Source organism: Odocoileus virginianus, chromosome 29 (assembly GCF_023699985.2).
Source record: "Odocoileus virginianus isolate 20LAN1187 ecotype Illinois chromosome 29, Ovbor_1.2, whole genome shotgun sequence".
Classification (NCBI taxonomy): domain Eukaryota; kingdom Metazoa; phylum Chordata; class Mammalia; order Artiodactyla; family Cervidae; genus Odocoileus; species Odocoileus virginianus.
In genome coordinates, this window is record NC_069702.1 from 37,969,905 (window position 1) to 37,992,295 (window position 22,391).

The following is a 22,391-nucleotide window of genomic DNA, read 5'->3' on the forward strand; positions in this document are numbered from 1 at the left end:
GAAACGGACTTGCTCCTCTAAGAATGAACTAAGCTCAGCTCTGGAATTAAACTGGATGTCACTAAAAGAGCAGAGGAAGTAAAAAGAGAGATGTCTAAAAAACCAGATGCCTGTTCAAATATATGAAGCTATATACAGCTAGGGTGAACAACAAGGTGATATTTGTAATTACACATTGCACAGAGAAACACTGACTATGGTATTAGGACTATTTTCCCCTAGCACAGGACAGTTAAATGATATTATATTGCCTGGGGACAACACTGAGGTTAAGGAAGATGAGGCAGAAAGGATAATGTCCCTAACAGCATAGAGATAGAAAGGGGAGAAATGGGAAAACCAGACATTGACCCAGTAACTACGTAAAACAGGACATGTTCCGAAAAGTTTCAGTCTTACATAGCCCTTTCAGCCACAGGGCTATTAACTCCAGGAAGGTGGCTTTGATTGGAAATTAATTAGCCCACAGTATCAGCCAGGAAATGACTCATGTTATATCATGATACAGGAAGAACGTCCATACATTTCAAGTTTCTGGCCACTACTATATCAAATTGCAATCAGTTTTAAAAGAACAAGAGTGGATTCCACATTCATGTAGAATACATTGTCAACAAAGACCTAAATAAAGGCTCTTAAACTTTAGATATGTATGTCTACCCCAAAAATTATAACTATGGAAAATAAACATATTTAAAGTTTTCCCAAAGCTGGAAAAAAAGAGTAATGATAAAGGCAGTTTATTAGATATGAAATTTTCATCAGATCCATCTTTGAGATCCCACTCAAATATTCATGCAAAGATTCTTCTTGGAAATAAAAAATTAAAGTATGATTTTTAAGCAGTATTTAAAAATAAGTTATAATTTATCAATAAAAAAAAGTTATGAGTGAAAAAAGTACTGACCACTTAGAACAACGCAGCGAGAATTTTAGAAGAGAGGGTAGCAAATGTAAAGACACTTACCTAGTACTTTGTGAAATCACATTTTTGATTGCAATATTTGGAGATTTCTTCAGAAACATTTAAAGTCTGGGATCTGTTTGTATTTGCCCTTGGAAGCTGATTGTTTGGTTCTAGATTGTCACTTCTATTGTGCTTCATAAGGCATAGGGAGGCAGGCAGAAACTAGGCACTATAAGAATGACAAGGTACCTCAAAGAAACCTACTCTTCTGCCCAAACAATCAGTAAGTCACAAACACTCAGACACACACCCTCAGCACAGCAGGAAGAAAATAAAAATCAAATACAGGTTGTTACCCCATAGTGTGTGGGCAAAACACCCACAATTGTTGACATATGAATCTTAACCACAAGTAGAGGCATTTGACTGACACCACCACTCACCAATCTGGTTCTACACCTACATTCAAAACCACTGTGTTCCAGGAGAAGCAAAGAGAGTTGTTTTATTTCTCTCTCAGTCACTGAAGCAGGAAGACCAATGAGAAATCCATAAAAGGACAATTTTGCATCACTCTCTGCTCACTGCTCATATTGTACGCAGTAGTCATAACGGCAGAAAGACCATTAAATGTGCTTTCTGCTCTTCTCTCAAACTGCCAGAATAAAAGCAAAAGGAGATAAAATTATACCTATGATTTCCCCCTTCTTCCTTGGCATCCCAACCTCTCTCCAAAGAGAATTTTGTGATATGTTTCCAACCAATTTTCTAACTACCAATTAAGAAGAACACTTTAAAACTTGCTTTCTGAAAAGGAGACAAATAAAACTGAAATAAGAGTTTGACTCAAAAATAATAATAATAATAATCTAAGACATCCTTAAGAATTATTCTTAGAGGTAGAAATAAAATTCCAACTCAATCTTTATTTTCTCTATTTCCTCTATGAATTGCCTAGACAAGCATCTGCATAAACTGGAACAATCAATTAGTTCTGGCAATTATTACAGCTCATAGATGCTTTGGGTCTGCTGCATTGGAGGCAGATTCCTTACCCTCTGAGCCACATCTAGAAGGCTCCAACAATTTTCCCTACAAGCATTCCATATATTTGACAAAAATCAACGATTACAACCATAATATCAAACCCCTCACTACAACTCCTGTATACAACAATAGTGCAGGCCTGGTGTATTTGTGTGTGTGTGTGCTTAGTCCTGTCAGACTCTTTGAGACCCCATGGACTGTAGCCCACCAGGCTTCTCTGTCCATGGGATTCTACAGGCAAGAATAGTAGAGTGGGCTGCCATGCCCTCCTCCAGGGGATCTTCCCAACCCCGGGATCAGACTGAAGTCTCTTGCATCTCCTGCGCTGACAGCTGGATTCTTTATCACTGTGATCTGGGAAGCCCTTAAGACAGCACATAAATTCAAAACTTTTATTAGTACAGGAAAGTATGACATTGCTGATACTTTCTTAAGAAGATGTTTTTCACTTTATGGTCTGAGATTTTCTTTCCACCTTCCCTGACTGCACAATAAAAAGACAAAAACATATAAACTCATTCCATACCAACTTAGTCCTGATACCTATCATCCTTTTCTGCCATTCTTCTCACTGGCACTTCTAATGGAGCTTGAAATGAACATTATTTTTCTTAGCCTAATGTCTTATTTTATTTTGTTGTATTAGCTTGATTTTTGTTTTCCTTTAGTGTTTTATTTTATACATCATTTTCTGAGAAGTCAGCACAGCTTAAGATGCAGTTTGTCTTAACTAAAGCTACTGAACAAAAGAGAACAGGGAATCTTTATAAAGTATTAATATTTAAATTTCTCACAAGAATTACTACAGATTTTTTTTTAAAAGATAGAAGTTTAGGTTTGGGAAGGACAAAAAAAAACTTGGCCATGTCACAGCATTATATTTGGAGAATAAATCACCCAATAGTGTCTTAACAAGTAGCCTCAAGACAATATAAGATTAACACAAACCTACATGGACATATAATCTAAATGAAAAGTAGAATTTAACTCAATGCCTCCAGAGGAGAAAAAGAAGCAAACTTCATAAAAATAAAAAATCTAAATGGCTTCTGCTCAATTATGGTTATGACAAAATTGGCACAGCATGGTTTTAACCACATAGAAGATTAATATTTATTTTCAACAAATGTAGCTAGAAAAATGTTATTATATCCTCTCCTTTTTTCACTAGGAGCATGCTGATTGAAATGGATTCATTTATCTAAGCTGACAGCTAGACAAAACTATATTGCGAATATTTTTTATCTCTGATTAAATAAGAACTTAGCAACATCTGGTTTGCTACAATTACCCAAAATTATTCAAAATAAGTTCTTTTTTGATATACTTAACTATGTCATTCTGTGTTTAACAGTTCTTTTTAATACAACATTCAGAAAAAATAATAAAACAATTACAGAAGAAAATATTAATTTCAATGAAAGACTGAAAAACTTATGGAAAAATTACTAATTCATTTTTAGAGCAGTCAGGATTATAAATAATATTAGATACTCAATTACCCAGAAGAAGAACTTCGGGTTTTTACTTTCATTCAAAAAGTCCTTTAAGCTGTCAAGAGAGTTTTAAAATTGCAACTCTTCTACCCAGTACAATTAGAGAATAGAGAATATCTTAAATTGAAATAGCAGTTCTTCATGAGGATATAAATACTGACATACTACAAGGCTACCTCTGAAGAGCAAGTTCTCACAAGCTAAGTACAAAGGATACCAAGCCCTAGTTCTTACACATCTGCAATTGTTCTCAGAATACTTGGCTACAAAATATTTTTTAAAACTATACTGCTCTTATTATGCATACTAACTGTACACTTTTTTCTCAAAACCACCACTAATTTTGGTAACTATTACCTAATTATAATTCCCCATTGCTTCAGGTTTTTATAAAACTGTATTCCATTCAACACTGAGTTCATACCTTATCCTCCCTAGGAGTTAATTCTTTATGAGAGTAATGCTATTTTCTTAAACTCTCCCTTTTTAAAATAAGCAACTTTATTTAAATTTTAAAAAAATTTTTAGGCTTCCATTTGTATCTCATAAACTGCTAAATAATCATTTCTTTCAGAATAAGTCAGAGATGAAAAAAAAAACATAGTATGGTATATATGAAGGAACACGCCAAAATAATCCCAAATGGAAGGCCATGAAGATTGAAGACAACATGTAATCTTGCAGAAATTTTGGGATTAAAGGATAAAAAGAGATGGCTTGAACCACCTTGTTTCACTCCTTGCTACATGCAAGCATGACAGTATCTATTTTTCCCATCTGACTCTCATATATATATACAAACCTTATATACAAACCTTATATAACAGAAACAATTATCATAATATTACTATGAAATAGATATCATTAAACCACTGATCAGCTCTTACTTGGTATGCAGCCCTAAAGTTCAGACTTAAGTTCATCTGACTCTAAAAGTCTGTGTTCTAAAACACTAAGTCTCATGGACACAGTCAAGTTATTAGAGGTTATACTATTGATATTTTTAAATCATCCAAGATATATTTCACGCATGATGCTTACCTAGCATACTATACCTCCATCCTTAAAAAAAATAACCTATCAACATAAAATATAAACTCCATTTACATAATCAGGTACTCTAGGTTATCAAAAGACTAAAAGCAGTCCCAACTATAAATGAAATTATATTTCCATACAAGTATAAGACAAGAAGACAAATCATCAAAAGCCATGGCAGAGTGTTATAAATGCTATAAAAGAGATACTTAAAAAGTGTTATGGGAAATTAGAAAACAGAATACAAGGGGTAAATATAGTATTTAAATTGTTAATGAAGTATATAATGGGTAAAATGTCTTAGAAATTCTTAAATAATATAGTCAACATTTTTGCATTTGTCACTCAGACTATCACACCACTGTAGGGTTGCAATAAACCTATATTACTGTCTTTTCAGGTGTCATTAAAACAGAAATTCCTTTGAATGACTTTGGGCTTTCCTGGTGGCTCAAAGGTAAAGAATCTTCCTGCAATGCAGGAAACCCAGGTTCAATCCCTGGGCTGGGAAGATCTCCTGGAGAAGGAAAAGGCAACCCGCTCCAGTATTCTTGCCTGGAGAATCCCCTGGACAGAGGAGTCTGAGGTCCAAAGCGGCGGGCATGACTGAGTAAGCACAGCACATTAGAGATCAAAGGGACGTCACTTAGCACAAACTCCCTCCTTACACGTGAAGCTCTGGACCACACTTCCCAACTGAGGAGGGGCGAGGCAGAAGCTTAGACTCATCTAGCTGGTCTCTTCACATCTCCTCTCTAAGCCTCCCCCAATGACATCGACACAGAAGAGCCAACATGATCTTTGTAAAATGAGAATCTGATCTTGTTATTACCCTACTTCTCCTAAGATAAAATCCAAAAAAACTTTAAAAAAAAAAAAAGGAACCTATAAATTCTGGACTTCTACTTACTCCCCTAGCTACATTTCATGCCTCTCTCAATCCTGATGCTCCAGCTACTAGAACCTTCCCTGAGTTTTTCACAGGAGCTGAGCACCAATCTCACACTAGGCCTTGAGACTGGAGGATCTCCTCTGAAAGAAGGTTGTCTGCTTAGCCAGTTCTTACAAATCCTCCAGGGCGTGGTAGGGTGAGAAAGACTTTTACCTGGAGTGCCTGAGATTCTTGGGGCAATTATTCTATTTTCCTTTTCTGATCTCTACCACTAGTCTGTTTAATTTTATCATACAGGAAGTACAAAGTAAAATGTTGATAAACGGATGCAAAAGATTAATGATTCCAAACTTACTATCTTATTATAGCATTTTTCCTATATTAATTCTTTTATTCTACTAAGATAATTTTCTTAAACCACACTTATTTATCTTTTCATTCACAGACTCAAACTAATATCATTTGTTTTCTAGAACATACTTCATTGTTACTTTATTAACATTCAATGATTTGTTCTAAATAACAATAAAACCAGTTTTATCATAATATACTGTGGAAAGCTTTCAAAAAATAAATAACAAGCTTAATCCTCACAGTGGAGATGCTAGAGAAAATCTACTGTCTTTACTAAATGATTGTATCATATCTCTCTTAAAAATCATTTTCCATATTGATATTTTACTACTGTTCTTTGATAAGTAAAGAGTTATAACCATTGCCAAACTATAGAACTGGTATTCCTAAAACTAGTTCCTCCATTTCTAAAGTTTCAGAACCAAAGACACCACACACTTACTAAGACAATGGGCAAGGGGAGAAGCTAGGATAAAAATGAACAGAAACCAACCCTCTGTAGTAAAACTCTCTCCCGGTCACACACACACAGATACACATGTCTAAAGCTAAACTAGGAAATCTTGATTATAGTGTCCATACAGATTTTAAGTGCCCTCCTCATTTCAAATCTACAGTGCCTGATCATACTTTATGGTCATTAGACAGTTTATGACACTCTGAAATTTAGGATCACAGCCAGACAACTGATGTTAAACCATCCTCTGTGTTAACTCAGGTAAAATGAAAAATTCAGGTGTGTTGTAATGTGTTGTCTCTGATGTCAAATCAGGGTAACTATGCTCGATTTTCTTCCCTCTACTCACCTCTATTAACCTCCTCCACTTGAACATGCTTGGGTCTGTGATGAGCTCTCCTGATGACAGAATGTGAAGGAAGCAGTGAACCAGCACATTCTCTAGGGCTGCCTACTCAACCTTCATATCTCAGTTCAAATGTCACTTGCTCTGGGAAGTCTTTGCAGACTCACTCACCCCATCAACTGAGACAAGGTCTGATCCTGCTGCTATCTCATAGTATCCTGAACTTGACCTTTGTAGCACTTACCAGAATTTTAACAATTCATGATAGATACATTGCTTAATACCTCTTTATTTCTGTGTCTGTGCAAGTACTAAAGTCAGAGGCTCTTTTTCCCATATTATGCTCCACATCCCCAGTATCATGCAGACATCTGGTGCTAACAAATACATAGTGAATGACAAAAATAATGACTTCATAAAGCTGGTCTTTAGAGAACTGCAGAAAAAGCAGAATGATTTAGAGTCCCACTTAAAAGAAGATATCCGCTTTAAAAATCTATGAAAAATTAACCCAAGTTATACAAGATATCAGTGTGCTATATGTTTTATGTTTATCATCTCATTTAATCTTCAAAATAACTTGGAAAGGTAAGCGTTATTTTTACCCCCATTTTACATGAAGCCATGGAGAGGCTGAGTCACATTTTCAGAGTCACAACAGAGAGCAGGTTGGAAATCATGCCCTTCTGACTCTCAAGCTTCTGCTATTCTATTGCTTTGCTTCTCATTAATATACATTATGTTCTTGTATTTTGTATTTCTCTACATGTGTATTTACTACTTGAGGTAAAGATCATGGGGTCGCAAAGAGTCGGACATGACTGAGCAACTGAACTGAACTGAAAGATCATTAATATAGAACTAAATGCAAGTTAATGCTTAAACTTTACAATAATTTGTAATAATTTTATGTAAGTAAATTCAGCCATGTGAGAAAAAAGAAAGAGTGAAAAGGAAACACGAAGTATACATCTCAGTATACACTAAGTATATCAATGCATATACTTGACAAAGGGCAGCATATGCTAGAAACCATTACTTTGGGCAAGTCAGTTCAATTCCTGACAAGCAACTTTTTTTTTTCTTTTTTGAGCAGAGAAAGGTTTATTGCAGGGCCATGCAAGGAAATGAGGAGGCTCATGCCCTAAAAAGCCTCAAGCTCCTGAAGAGTTTTAACAAAGCACCTTTAAAACGCCAGACAAAGGTGGGGAGTGGGGGTCACAGGGTATGTGATCAGAATGGATACAATTCTCTGACATAGGTAACAGGGTGGTGTCACAGGAGTTAACATTATCAGTCTTTAGGCTCTAGGAGGCCTGGGGCTATGTGCTCATAGTCATCAGACATGTCACTTTTTAAAAAAGATTTACTATGGTAAGAACCTTTGAGATCTACCCTCTTAACATATTTGTAAGCAGACAATATAATATTATTAACTACAGGCACAACATTATTCAGCAGAGCTCTAGAACTTACTCATCTTGCATAACTGAAACTTTATAGCCATTGATTAGTAAACGGGGAGTTGCTAACCAACATTTTAATTTTTTTCAAGGAACCAAAGTGTGCAAGAGTATGCCTTTTAGGATTCCTTCTATGCCTTTATTATTCTACTTGCACATGCAAAGCAATTTTCAATGGCACTTGAATTTACCTTGCAACAGTAACTTCAAAAACTGCTTTCATGTTCAATTGTTTCTTCTAGGTCCATAAAGCACATTCATGCAGATATACATTCATTATTAACCTAGCATTTAACTCAGTCCCATAAATATGTTCTGGTACACATTTTTAAAGAAAATATAGAAAGGAAAGGACGAACTGGTCTCCAACTTGACTGCTAGGAAGTGCACTCTAAATAAATGTCTTTATGACTGGACGCAGAAGTCACAAAGATACTGTTAAAAATAGAATAGCTGGTCCCTCTGACCAAAGAATGAAATAATGAAATTAAACTCAGTAGGTATTGGCATTATTGTTAAAATGATAAAAATTTGCATTACATACCTACTGTTTTCCTCTACTATTTCACTTCAGTGTTAATGAACATGTTAATATTTCATATTCATTCTTTATCCAATGGACAGATCTCTAACTGAACTTAAACCTAGCAAAAACTGAGCTCACATTTACTAATTATGAGCCATACTGTCCTGTCAGTTACTTTCTTTACTGATCTCATTCTGTTTATAGGCAATTTTCAATTACTATAAATGTGTTTACTGACAGTTTACTCCTGCTTTTCATCCTTAAATTTTAGAATAGCCCAAATCTAGTCCACCAATTTTCTTGATCCATGAGAGGTTTGGAAAAGAAGAGCTTTGTTAAAAATTGATGTTTACAGATGAACTTGAGAGATTCAGTCCATTCAGAGCAGAGAACAAAACCAAGATATTTTATGGGGACGTAAATGGGATGGTGGATTTCTTAATTCTTCATAGATTAGTTTCACTGCATGGTTTTATCTTAATATTAAGTTAAATTCAAAGACATTAAGGATAGTCCTATTTAAATGTTAATAGCCAGTAAATTTCATTGTTTTATTACCGAGCAGTTTACTGACCTCAGCTTTTATACATTGATATGAGAGTTAGTAATACTTTAGAATTACCAAACAACTTTGGTAATTATTACAACTGCTACTAACTTTATAAATAATGAAAAGTTAATAACTACTAATTCTACACAATTGACAGTTGATAATTCTTCAAAATTTCCCAAGAAAATCAGTTAGACAGTGATGCATATGGATTACTATAACCAAGTAGTAAAAGTCAAAGTCTTTACTCACTCTTTGTCTTAATAACTGTACTTCAAGGAATCTCCGCTACAAAAATCATCAGAGAATGGGCCAAGCTTCATGTTATTTATCATCGAAAATACAACTCACATGAATAAGGAAATGTCTAATATTTTTTATTTATTTATTTATTTTGTTTTTAAAAAGAACTGTTTATTTACTGAACCTGGGGCAGATCAGATACACAACCAAATTTAAATTTACATCTTTTAACTCAATTTTGAAGTGTTTGCACACACACACGCACACAAATTGGCACGCAACAGTTGTCCTAAGGTAAAACTCAGTCACCTTAAACTGTTGCAAATATTTTTTAATTTTTTAAAATTTATGTATTTATTTTCAGCCACACCGTGTGGCATGTGGGATCTCTGTTCCCTAACTAGGGATTGAACCCACACCCCCTGCAGTGGAAGCACAGTGTCCTAACCACTGGACTGCCAGGGAATTTCTCAGGAAATGTTTAAATAAATCATAGTGTATCCACATTACAAAACGAATATTTTACAACATTAAAAATGATGCTCTCAAAAATTAATGCCATTGGGAACCTGAAGAGAATTATACAAACTATATATAGTTCAACCTCAATTCTACTAAAACAAAGACACAAACATACATAAAATGCAGATAATACATAGATAAATACATGGATAATCAGCCTAAAAATGTGTGACATAACCTCTGTGAACACTGCAATGTGCCATCATATTATGATATACTGGTTGATACCTGTTTTGACTTTATGTATCACTATATTTCACAAGTATTCAACATGAGCATGTGCCATAGGAAAAAAAAAATTTTTTAAGTGTGATCACTGAGAATGTAGAATAAGTTGCACTAGGAAGAACGAATAGGAATGAAAATTCAGCTATCACTGGCACCCAAGTAGAATCAAAAGAGCATACATAAAGGATATACACTGGGACTGTGGCACAAATCCCAGAATAACATCTACCAAGCTAAGAAAGAATAGCAGAAAAGGAAGGAACTCAGCAAGATTACTTAAACAAAGCCAGTGGACTAGCACACCATCTTGAGAGTGATACTTTGAGTCCTCCACACAGATAGTCCATTCATTTGTAATGATGTAGGTTAATTTCTCACTTATAAACCTAATGCTATCTTTCATACACCATTACATTTTTGTTGTTGCTCTATCTCAACCCTTATATTCAGGCAAGAAAACACACATATACATTCCTGCAATTTCACTATCATCCATTATTCAGTAAGGGTCTCAATGAATAAATGTCTGCTCAGAGGCTCTTAAGCAAATTTCATTTCTGAATACTACTGTCTGCAGCCCAGCAGGCTATTTCACCAAGATAAGATCACACCTTTAATCAAATGCACCACAAAAAGAAATACTCCCAAAGTTTGCTTAATAGTGTCAGATCATAAAAATAAAATGCTGACAGCCTACTAATTTTTAGGACTCTTTCTTCTTCAAAGATACACAACAATAAGGAAAGTGTATAGGAATTTTTCTAACTAAGGCTTCTATCAACCTTTAAAAATTCTCCCAAATTTTCCTATGTTGCTATTTCCATCGAGTTGGTCATTTTAAAGAAAAGTCAACAATAAGTTTCTGTTTGAATAAAGAAAACATAAAACACAGTAAATTTAAAGGTTTCCCATCTTACACAAATACTAGCTCTCAAGCCCCGTTTAACTTCAGCTGGTCAAGTGGCAGGATTAAACACTACCTGGGCTCTAGCTTTTGTGATAATGGATCCAAATTAGATGTCTATCATTTCAATAACATTATTAGTGGATACGCTGAAGATATATTTTCATTGGATGCTTTAGCTAATAAAGCTATCCATACTCAATTATTTGAAATATCCTACATGATGTACTTCTGAATATTCTGCCTCTAAACATAAGGTTAATTTGAATAAAAATATATTCCCATCAGTAGCATAACATAATGAGTACACTAGCAAATGTAAAATAATTAGACGTTTCAAACAGATGGGTGGATTTATATCTGTAAATCCATTTTTTTTCTCCCTTTATTTCTACCTGCATTTATTTTATGTTGTACTAAATCCCATGACTTAAGTTTTTGTTTCTTTGATTTCTTCTGGGATAACTTTTTCTTCTGTGAAACTTCCATTTCTGGTTTAGGAACAATATGTTCCTTTTCAGTAAGGACCATCTAAATATGGCTAGTGGAGCTCATACATAAGTTCACCCAACCATGAGTTCCATGCCCAGTGGCACATCTTAGGGGATTTTTCACCTGGATTTTACGACTCGATGCCTAAAGGATCTAACCAGTAAAATCAGCACTGTGAAGGAAGAGGAGCAAAAAGTTAGCACTCTGTGTACCAAGGAATCTGTTTGCAGTGTTCCCTGTTCGACACTGTGGGAAGGCAACTCTGCCATCAAATGATGGAATGGCATACACTGTTTATCTAAATGATACCTGCAGATATTTGATGGCTTTTCAGACATGGACAGCCTGGACAAATTAGACAGTTTCACAGATGTTCTTGAATCTGAAAATTTGAATTCCCTTGATCTGCATGTTTTGTTGCATTTTCTGAGTCAAGTAAAAGGAAACTGTTTTCCATGATCACTTTGGCTACTGAAAAGAAAAGAATGCATCCCTGTTAAATGGCTTTTCTAACCAGTTCTCCTAATGACTGATATGAGTTAACAAAGGATCACTACAGTGGACATTCAGGTTTCATCAGTCCCTCTACCTTTTTCTGTCAACAATATCCCTCTCTTAATTGAGTCTTTCTTTCTTCCAGATATTAGTCCATCCACAGAGGAACTGCAGTGTTCTTACTGACTCCATAAGCTGGTGATAATAGATTGATCTAAAGCTGAATACCTAATTAAGATTGTGGTGAAAGGTTAAGAATCCAGAGTGAAACCAGAGAGAAAGAAAAGAGGCAGTCTGCACTGGATCATGAGACTGGAACAGAATCCGAGTGGTAGTCAAGGTGCTAATTTTTTATGATGCCCAGGTAAACCTCCATCCTTCCCCAAGATTTTTTAGGTGAGAAACACAAAAACTTCCCCCTAGTCATTTATGGCCTAAAGCTAATGGGAGGTGTCTGCAATTAAAAGAAAAACAACATGCACACCCATTCTACTAAATCATTTAAGCTGAATAGAAGTCCATTTGACAACCAAGATGTTATCACACAGTGATGCTATCATAAGATATATCATATGATGGTTATCATATGTAACCATAAAACCTAAGGTATTATTGTATGATATATCATATAGCATCAAGTGAGATGTTATAAACTATGCTGCATTTTAGAATGACTGCAAAATAATATTTAACTGTCACACATAATATTTATTGAAAAGTAAAGTGAAATTTAACTGAATATGCCTAAAATTCAAATCATGATGGTATGTTATTTTAAAAGAAAATGGATTTCCTAAGTTCTTCTTCCAAAGTCAACTACTGTTAATATTATGATTAAAACTCAGACAAATTCAACTGAACAGTTAAAGCCAGCAGAAAGAAGTCTATAGATATACACATGCCTCATGCTAATACAAACCTATTTCTCAATAGACTCTTTGTCTACTCCTTGAAGTCATGATCAGTATTCTGAGTCAAGGTTCAAACAACCATCAGCCACTGACATATCAAGAACACTGAAAATATGAAAAAAAAAAAAAAAAGAGACAGAAATGTATAAACTAGTTGAGCCCTCCCATTCTGGCCAGAAATAAAATCTCATACAAAAAAAGAACCATCCGTCAGGACCATTTCCTCTATCCAAAAGTATTTGGAAGAACTCTGAGGAAAGGAAAATGGGGAGGGGGGATCAAAACAAAACAAGAGACTGTTGGAAACCCTCTTAGAGGGTCAGCTGTCAATGGAATGCACTTTAGTATTCAGGTTACCCACCCATGCAGAACATCAAAAACTGGGCTTAAGTCTCTCCCCTATTCTCACAGGCTCAGGCTACTGTGGAGCCACTGGGGCTGTCTTGAATAGTAACACTCTTTGCCTCTGCGGGATGCATAAACACCAACACAAGCTGATCAAACAGAAGGGGATGTCGCTTCTACTTGGCTTTCATTTTCTTGAGCCATACTTTAAAACACTTAAGTCTGGTACAATTTAGCAAGTCAGCCGTCCAATGTGCAGTTTATTATTTCATTCATTTTTACCACCAACCATGCTGTAGTCTTTCCGTTTTAACATAAATTCTGAATGATTAGATGAGTCACACATTTTAATAGCTTCTCTTAATGGCAACTGTCACTGAAATACACATGTTCATTCTAAAACATGGACTTATTTATGACCTCTCCCATACTTCTAGTCTTTAAGACAATTTGGGGATCTGAATCTTAAGGGTTCATCTGCATTTATAGCAATCTTATGAGGATGAAACTTTAAGATTATAAATCCTTCAAAAATATGGGAAATCCTTAAATCTTGGAAGTTTATGATGATTTAGTTACAACATGTAGAATATTCTGATGCAGTTAAAGCTTAAAGAGCTGCTGACGCCATGTGAAAAGATGATCAGGAGTTTAATTTAAAACGTCTTAAGTTAAATTGCTACTTTCACTTTATACCTGATTTAAAGTCAATCTTCAGATAGAGCACTTTGTGGCTGTCAAAAATATTTTCCTGTCAGGATTATGATGGAGGGGGGTAGAATTAGTAGCAAAGTACATACAACATTTTAAGATTACAAGGAAGAGCTCAGAAATAGGTACTTACTAAAAGGTTAAAACAAGCGAGAGGGAAAGATCATGGAAAAGACAAAAATGCATGTGAAACCTTTCTCTTAAGAAACCTTTCTTCTTAAGAAAATGCTATTGATTTTCATAGCTCATCAAGAACTCTTCAATAAAAAAATGACATTTGATTTAGCTAAGTTTTCTTAATACCAGTAGCAAAGGACATTTCTAATATTACTCTAATAATGATAGATACCATTTATTAAATGCTCACTCTATCAGGTCCTTTTTTTGCTCATTTCCTATTTCTCACCCCAAACCAGCAATGCAGACTTTACTACCTTTATTTCACAAAGAGACATGATATAGCTATAAAGCTGTAGATCTGAGACTGTATTCAAGTGTCTCTCTTTCCAAAGGCCATTTCTAAGCAGTTCATAATCAGGAACACTGTCCAGGTATGCCCATTTAAGGAGTATAGTATAGTTTCTCCAGCAAAAAGTCAGGTTTCACCAATGAGCTGGAGAAGATCAGTGCTACAGTCCTCATTTCGTAGTGGTCACCCTAAGTCAGAAATTAAACTAGCCATGCTGCTGCTGCCAAGTCACTTCAGTCGTGTCTGACTCTGTGCGACCCCATAGACGGCAGCCCTCCAGGCTCCCCCGTCCCTGGGATTCTCCAGGCAAGAACACTGGAGTGGGTTGCCATTTCCTTCTCCAATGCATGAAAGTGAAAAGTGAAGGCAAAGTCACTCAGTCGTGTCCAACTCTTAGTGATCCCATAGAGTGTAGCCTACCAGGCTTCTCTGTCCATGGGATTTTCCAGGCAAGAGTACTGGAGTGGGGTGCCATTGCCTTCTCCAAAACTAGCCATGAAATATGCTCAAATATATGTATGGAATTTATAAATATCTCTATAAAGTTAGGGCTTCCCTCATAGCTCAATTGGTAAAGAATCTGCCTGCAATGCAGGAGACCTGGGTTCAATTCCTGGGTCAAGAAGATCCCCTGGAGAAGGAAATGGCAACCCACTTCAGCATGCTGCCTGGAGAATCCCATGGACAGAGGAGCCTGGCAGGCTACAGTCCATGAGTCTCAAGAGTCGGACACAACTTAGCAACTAAAGAGAGAGAGAGAGAGAGAGAGAGAAGGTTTTCCAATAGATGTCAAAGTGCATTCGGAAGTATTACAGGTCAGCTTTAAACTTCAGCATCTATTAAAAGTAATCTCTATGTGGGGTTTCTGTTACTCGTCAAGCACATGACCACTCACAAACAGAACGGCAGTGTATAATTACCCCAAGGATGTGTTTCACTGAAAATGGCCCGTTGTGATGTTTAGTGATTAACAGACTAACAGTGTAGTGAATCATCTTGATATCACTTCAGAAAAGTGATTTCCTCCCTAATAATTCCCAAGATATATAAATATTCAATTAGGGTCTTTGAAATCTCAATTTAATTGGGCATTCATCCTCTACCAAACTTCAAACTTGGCCCAGACTAAAAAGGTGTTTGATTTCATTCTTACTATACAGAAAAAAAAAAAAAAAAATCCAGTAACTCTTCATAAGTTTTCAAGTGCAAGGGTAAAATAAAGCCAAGATTATCTTTTATATGAAATTTTCAAATTTAATCACATTTTAAGGTATGCTATACAGCAATGAGATAACACATAATTGCAAATTTCAGTCACATAGTCACATGGGGAATTGATTAAAGTTTCCTGGACCCCTCATGAGATCTAGAAAATAATGATAATGACAGTAGCAAGTAGTTACAATTGTGCCTGTAACTGCTTCAAATACTTTGCATATATTTTCCCATTAAATTTTATGAATGGGAAAAACCTATGAATTAGGTACAATTGTTATACCCATCAAAACATACCAAGAAATTAAGGCATAGAGAGAGAGATCGTATATCTTGGCAAAAATCAAATAATTTATCAAGCCTCGGCAAACACACCACAAAGTTCCTTCTCATCTCCACCAAGCAGCCTGCCTATCCCAACAGCAGAATATCAAGAATTGGGGCTAGATTTTAAATTTTCCCAGTAGCTCCTTTATTACTATCAGCACATCATGCTGGAGATCCGCGACCTTAAAGTTTCCATTCCACTAACTGGGGACCAAAGACACTAGAAAGAAGCTCTCTACATTGGGAAGGGAGAAGTGAACATGCCAAATAATTAATAAAATACCCGTCTGGCTTGTGTGTTTTTAAAACTTGAACAATTTGTTTTCTCATCCTAGATGACTCTTTATATGGTCCAGTGAGGTGAACTTTTGAATACAAGGAGGCAGATCTTGAAAAGTCAACTTCAGTGGTTCTCAAATTCTCTGGTTCCAGGACCCTTTTACATACTTAAGATTGGTGACCTAAAGCAACTGTTGATTATACTGGTTACAACCATCAATATTTAAATACTAATAGTTAAGCTCATAAAATTTTAAAACACAAGAATACACTAGCATGCCACATGCCATCAAAGTAATGATGGCATCATATATTGTATACCTTCCGGAAAACTCTACCATAAACTTGTTAAAGTATGAGATTGAAAGGTTTAAAAAAAAAAATCTTAGCATTATTGTGAAAATGTTTTCTTCTTACAGTACCCCTGAAAGGGTCTCAAAAACCCACAGATTTCTCCAGAATAAAGTTTGAAAAGAGCAGGTTGTCTGTTCTACAAAATAACTGACACAGAAGTTTACCAGATAGAAATATTCATTTGGATGACTCAAATCTCATTCCAGAGATAATGTTCACAATAACTATGATTACCACCAACAGTATTCCATTTAAGTTCTTGAATATGGACCAAATGCTAACAACTTCTAATGTGTATATGTAATCACTCCTGAAGAAATTCGTTAATATTTAACTAAAGTCTTGCTTTAAGTCAACTAATGTCAACAAGACATTAGTAAGACATAAATTATTAAGATCTACAGAATCTGTTAGGATTTTTCAGTAGTTCAAACAGTAAAGAATCTGCATGAAATGCAGGAGACGATCCCTGGGTTGGGAAGATCCTCTGGAGAAGGGAATGGAAAGCCACTCCAGTATTCTTGCCTGGAGAATCCCATGGACAGAGAGCCTGACGGGGTACAGTCTGTGGGGTTGCAAAGAGTCAGACACGACTGAGTGACTAACACACATAGAAATCTGTTATGATCAAATACAGAAAGGAACTCTTCCTTTCACCCACTCTCTAAAAACAGATGGAGAATTTCAATGAACTCAGAGAAGAACAGCTAAGTCTTTTATATATATTTGTATTTGTGAGTGCATGGGCACACCTAACAATTCTAAGAAAAAAATTACACCTGGTTACTTTATGCAGTAGAAAAGTTAATTTCAGTGGCCCACATAAACACTCAGACCAGGGTACTGACATGAAAGAATTTGGGGAACAGTGTGCATATCTTTGGGCTCATAAATGCTATTCACAGGCATGCTTGAACTACTCTTTCACACTGGCCAAAAAACATCAACATCAAAATCATAATCAATGAAAAATCTGGGTTTTTCTCCCACTGATCAGCAAATCCCTAATAACACACACTCAAAGATAAGAAAGGAAGTATGTCAGGAAGCCCTTACTCATATTTTAAAGTTTTCATTTATATTTTATTATAAAATAGGATATTCTAGTAGGAAATTCATTTGCATAAAAGAAAAAGACATAAATGCAATAGTGATCAAAGCGCAAACATGTCCTTGAAGGCAAACAAATGCTAAATTACAATAAAGCCTCTGTCTTTAGGGTTCCTCCCTCTGTGAACAAGAGCATATTTTGAATGCAATGCAAATCTAAGAAATCAAAGGGAAAATAGTCATTTGCAAAACTTAAGGAAAGATAGTGTCCCTCTAATTCCAAATGCTCTAGCCATTCACATCATGCTAAATTAAAGCTGCATAGCATTTCTCAAAATTATTTTGTTTTTAAATACACAAGCAGTTTTCCTGGCTGATTCCTGGGCAAAAAAAATCCCCCACTTCTAACAGTAACTATCACTTCTCCTTGGTAGCTCTTGGTAGCTCTTTTAAAAGAGAGTTTCATCCAGCAGTTAAATTTGTCCAAATGAAATCTGAAAAAACATTTCAGTTTAGCATTAGATTATTTGACTGACTTCAATTCTTTTGATTTGATAACTTTTTTTTTTAATCTGCTATTTAGGATTAACTTCGCTAGAGCTCAGCAAGAAATCAAAAGGAAAACAAGTCCATAAAAAATTTGTCTTTCCTAATTACTAGAAACAATGCCAGGCACAGTAGCTGGAGCCAGTAAGTCTCATACTCACTATTATTCCCTGTGCAAAGGAATGTTATAAAGGAATGTTTAAAATCTCCAAAATGCAAGAAGATCATCATTAAGAAACTCATTTCTAAAAGACCTTCCATTCATATTTTCATGGAGGGCTCCCAATCTGAAGGATAATCACACCAAGCAACTTAAAATGAGACATCAAAAGCATTTACCCATCAAGCAAATCACATGCTGGCTTATCGCTCTTTAGGCCAGGGATGCCTGGAGCAACCTAATGTATCTATCTAAAATTTTTAAATAGTTCACATAAACCTTCATAGTAATCATTTCTCCTACCCTGAGTTTACAAAAACAGTCTCATCAACCATGCACACCAACAGAGCAGGTTACTGAATATTTAGTTATGAAGAAGTGCTAGGGAATGGCATTCAGGCACTTGTGACACATTCACCTTCAGCTAAAGACAGCACAATACCCTGACAGACACAGTTCTAATGACATCAGGACCTGTGGAATGTATGACTGCTAGGAAACACATGCTGCTAGGAAACAAAGAACAGATCTGATCAAATCTTCTAACACAGGACTGGGAATCACTGTGATTAGATCTTCTAAAATAAGAGGACAAGAACTCTTTAATCTTCAGAAATACTTGCAAGGGCAAAGGCTTTAACACATACCCTCTAGAAAGGAAAGAAATGTAAGAAGCTAGAATCGCATGGATGAAATCACAATTTTCTAAGTTTTCCACTAGCCCTATCCCATACAAATATAACTTAATCAAAATCAGGCATCCTCAATGATTCAGTATTCCTTTTGTTGGTGAGGGGAGTGAGGGGTAACCTAAGCTTTTTCAAGAGGCCAGTATCTTAAAATTGAAAGAAATGTGGAAATGATGGTACCCAGAATCAAAGTACCCTTTTACATTTACAGTGCTATACTTTCTTTCAACAAAACCATGGGCAACAAACATGAAAGCAGTCAGGGCTAATCTACAACTAAGGAATTTCATGTCTCTGATTATTGAAACTGAAAAGGGATTAGCTTTCCAACTTTTTAAAACTGTCTTTGTACATTTTTAACCCTTGGTCAACAACAACAACAACAAAAAGGGTGAGTGAAACAAAGGTGATATATTTCACTGCAAATATTCTAACTCTAAGACAAATATCTGGTAACCTCTTTTGGAGACACTGTAAAAGAACTGACAATTTTATCTATAATCCATATATAGACAAATTGGACACTGGAACTCTAGGTCATTTAGTACCATTACAGATTGAATAATATACCAGGGAAATCTAGCTAAATTCTGTTTAATCTCAGGGAAATAAAGTACATTCTCCAAATGAAAAATCACAAAGAACTATTTCTCTGTAGATTCTACAGTGACATCCTTTAACTAGTGTTGATAGCCCATATGACACTAAATTAGCAGACTGCCTATTTACTTCAGAGCAAACCACAGAAGGCAATTTTTCCTTCCTGCCAGAGTCTGTGCATCTCCTCATTTCCCCAGCAGCTGGCTGAAAGGATGCAAAATCAGAGGTGCAAGAAGGCTTATACTTCCTAATGAGTAATCCACCCAAGAAAGTAAACACAACAGACATCACCAGGTCGGGCTCCGAGGGAGACTGGCAGGGCTGCTTACACCGTTGTTTACAATGAGCTCTAACTACCGCAGGCAGATCACACACAGGCACACGGAAGAGACACCCAGAGGTGGCTCACACGCCTTGAGTTCGCCCAATTGCTGTGATATCTCTGGCCATAGCGCACATTTCTATCGGAGAGTGGCCAGAGAATTCCGAGGACCCAGGGTTATGCTGGCTTGACTTGGTTATTTCAACCTGACCGAAAGAAGACTTGGTCCTCACCAGGGCCAATTTGGGGTGCATCGCGCGCTGCACCAGAGATTCTCACGCGTAGCACTTATCTCTCAGAGGTGCTCACTAGGGTACAGGGGACACAGTAGGGCTTCCTCAGAACCCCTAGCTCCCCCACGGCCTCCCCAAACCAGATTTTCCAGTTAAGCTGATCCCAGGCGATTTCGATAAGCAAGCTCAGCTCAAGTAGCATCAGCTCTGTCATCCCGGCAAATATCTCCGGGCCATCCCCGGAGCGCACTAACGCGCGCACACGTAGACCCGAACACGCCGATCCCGCTGCCGATTCACCCCTGTAGCGGAGGTTCCCCCTCACACACACACATACACACCCACCCACCTACACTACCAGGGGGCCTGGCACGTTTAGCCTCTGAGCTCCGACGCGGGACCATCGGCCGGGGTGCGGGGACACTGAAGCTCCGCCGCAGCCCGGAGCTTCCCCTTCACTGGTGAGAAAATACGGGGCGTCTGCGTTCCTACCTGTAACCTAGCCGACCGCGGCCACCAATGCTCTGACCACGCTGCCCCGGCGCCCTGGCCGGCCTGATTATTGCAACACCGCCCCCCACCCCCGCCCAGTGCCCACTCCCAACACCACGCCGCCCCCGGCCACCCACGAAAGTAGCCGCTTTCTCCAGCCAAAACCGCCTAACAAAGCCCGAGCAAGCAGGTCTAAACCAAACTGCCCGTGAAGGGGACACAGCGGGCGGGGTATGGGGAGGTGGTGAGGCTCCGCGACTCCAGGGCACGAACTGGGCAAACGCGACCCCCTTGGATGCTTCAAGCAGGTGTCTTGAGAGGGTCCCCTCAGTCCCCATCACCCCTGGGCCGAGCTCCTCACCCGGTCCCTGTCGGTCCTCCAGCCCTCTCCCGCCTCAAGCGGCACAGGTTCCCGGCCGGCAGAGAGAAGGCGCCCCCTGGTCTGCCTTGGGCTCCCACCAGGGGAATGACACTGGGGTGAGACAGGAGGGGAAATTCCCGGGGTGGAAACCGTTCCTATCCCCCCAGAGTGCTGGACTGCGAATGCTCCCCGGCCACCCTCCCCTTCGTTTCTCTCAGCCGCCAAACCACCCAGTGGCTGCAAAAGCCTCGAACCCGTGCCAACCCCCAGCGCCCACCAGCCGTGCGGTTCCCTTCCCGCCCCACATCACGACTGGATGAGTGTGTGTGCGGGCGAGTGTGCAAGTGGGAGGCTGAGTGTGCGTGAATCCTGCGCCCCCTCGGTCGCCTGCCCCGCGGACGCAGACGCCTGCGCCGGGCCGGGGCCAGCACTATTAGGAAGAGTGAGAAGAATAAATTACCTTTCTTAACCGCCGGCCCCTGATCTCGTCCCATCAGTTGCTCAACAACCTGCAGCCTGGTGCAGTTTCCACAATCCAACCATGGAGCCCGGGGCAAAAGACCGAGCGGCCCCAGCGTAGACAGCCCCAGCACTCGCGTCCAGGAATTATAACCAGAGCGCAGAGAAGGCAGCGGGAGGGTGGAGACCCCGGCCGAGGAAACAACGAAAAGTCTCCTTCCCCCTTTTCTTCAGCTACACAGCCATGAAGAAAAGGGCCGGGGGGCGGGGGAAGCCAAATGCTTGTCTTCCTTCACGTTTCCTCGCTTCACACACACCAAGGGAGTAAAAACGGAGCAAAGAGAGTGGACGGTTCAAATGTCTCTCCCAGTCCACAGTTGCACAACTTCGGAGTCTGGCTCTGGCTCCAGCAGCAGCCGAGGGACCCCAGCGGCAGCTATTAACATGCGGCAGTCATAGCTGGGGCTGCTTTTCCTCCTGCTGCTGCTGCCGCTTAAGAAAACACGCTGCTGGGGAGACCAAAAATCTGCCACCATCCCCCCAGTCGATCTTTATATCCAGTTCTCCCACCCCACCCCCTTTCTTTTTCTTCTTCTTCCTCGTCCTCCCCTTTCCGCCGGAGAGCGGGAGCGGTGGAAAAGGTAGGGGGAGCCGCGAGGGCCAGGGGTGGCTCCTTCTCCGCCAAACCCTCCTCCTCCTCTTCCTCTCGAGGTTCTCTCGCCGCCGAGGGTCTCCCCACGCGCCCGAAACCTGCGCCGAGAGCGGGAGCGAGGGCCCCACAAACTCCTTCCCAGGTGCACAGCGGGGGCTCGCCGGCGGAGCGGGAGCCCGGCCGCCTAGGGCTGCGTCCCGGGGGCCGCGGAGCCCGGAGCCCGGGGGGTGGCTGATTAGCTCGTTCGCCGGGCCGG

General features: G+C 38.6%; 1 protein-coding gene across 33 annotated transcripts in view; it reads right to left on the bottom strand.

Annotated features, from left to right (window-relative positions):
• ADGRL3 (adhesion G protein-coupled receptor L3) overlaps positions 1-21,933 on the bottom strand; it is a 912,058-nt gene extending 890,125 nt beyond the window's left edge. For 30 of the 33 annotated variants that reach the window (XM_070458356.1, XM_070458372.1, XM_070458374.1 and 27 more), the window contains exon 1: positions 21,485-21,933. The gene's annotated coding sequence lies outside the window, so the exon portion shown is untranslated. Of the gene's footprint in view, positions 1-20,520; positions 20,546-20,663; positions 20,743-21,024; positions 21,129-21,484 lie in introns of those variants that run through there. The other 3 variants (XM_070458353.1, XM_070458354.1, XM_070458355.1) reach the window with 3 other exon arrangements.
• Positions 21,934-22,391: the final 458 nt, after the last annotated feature.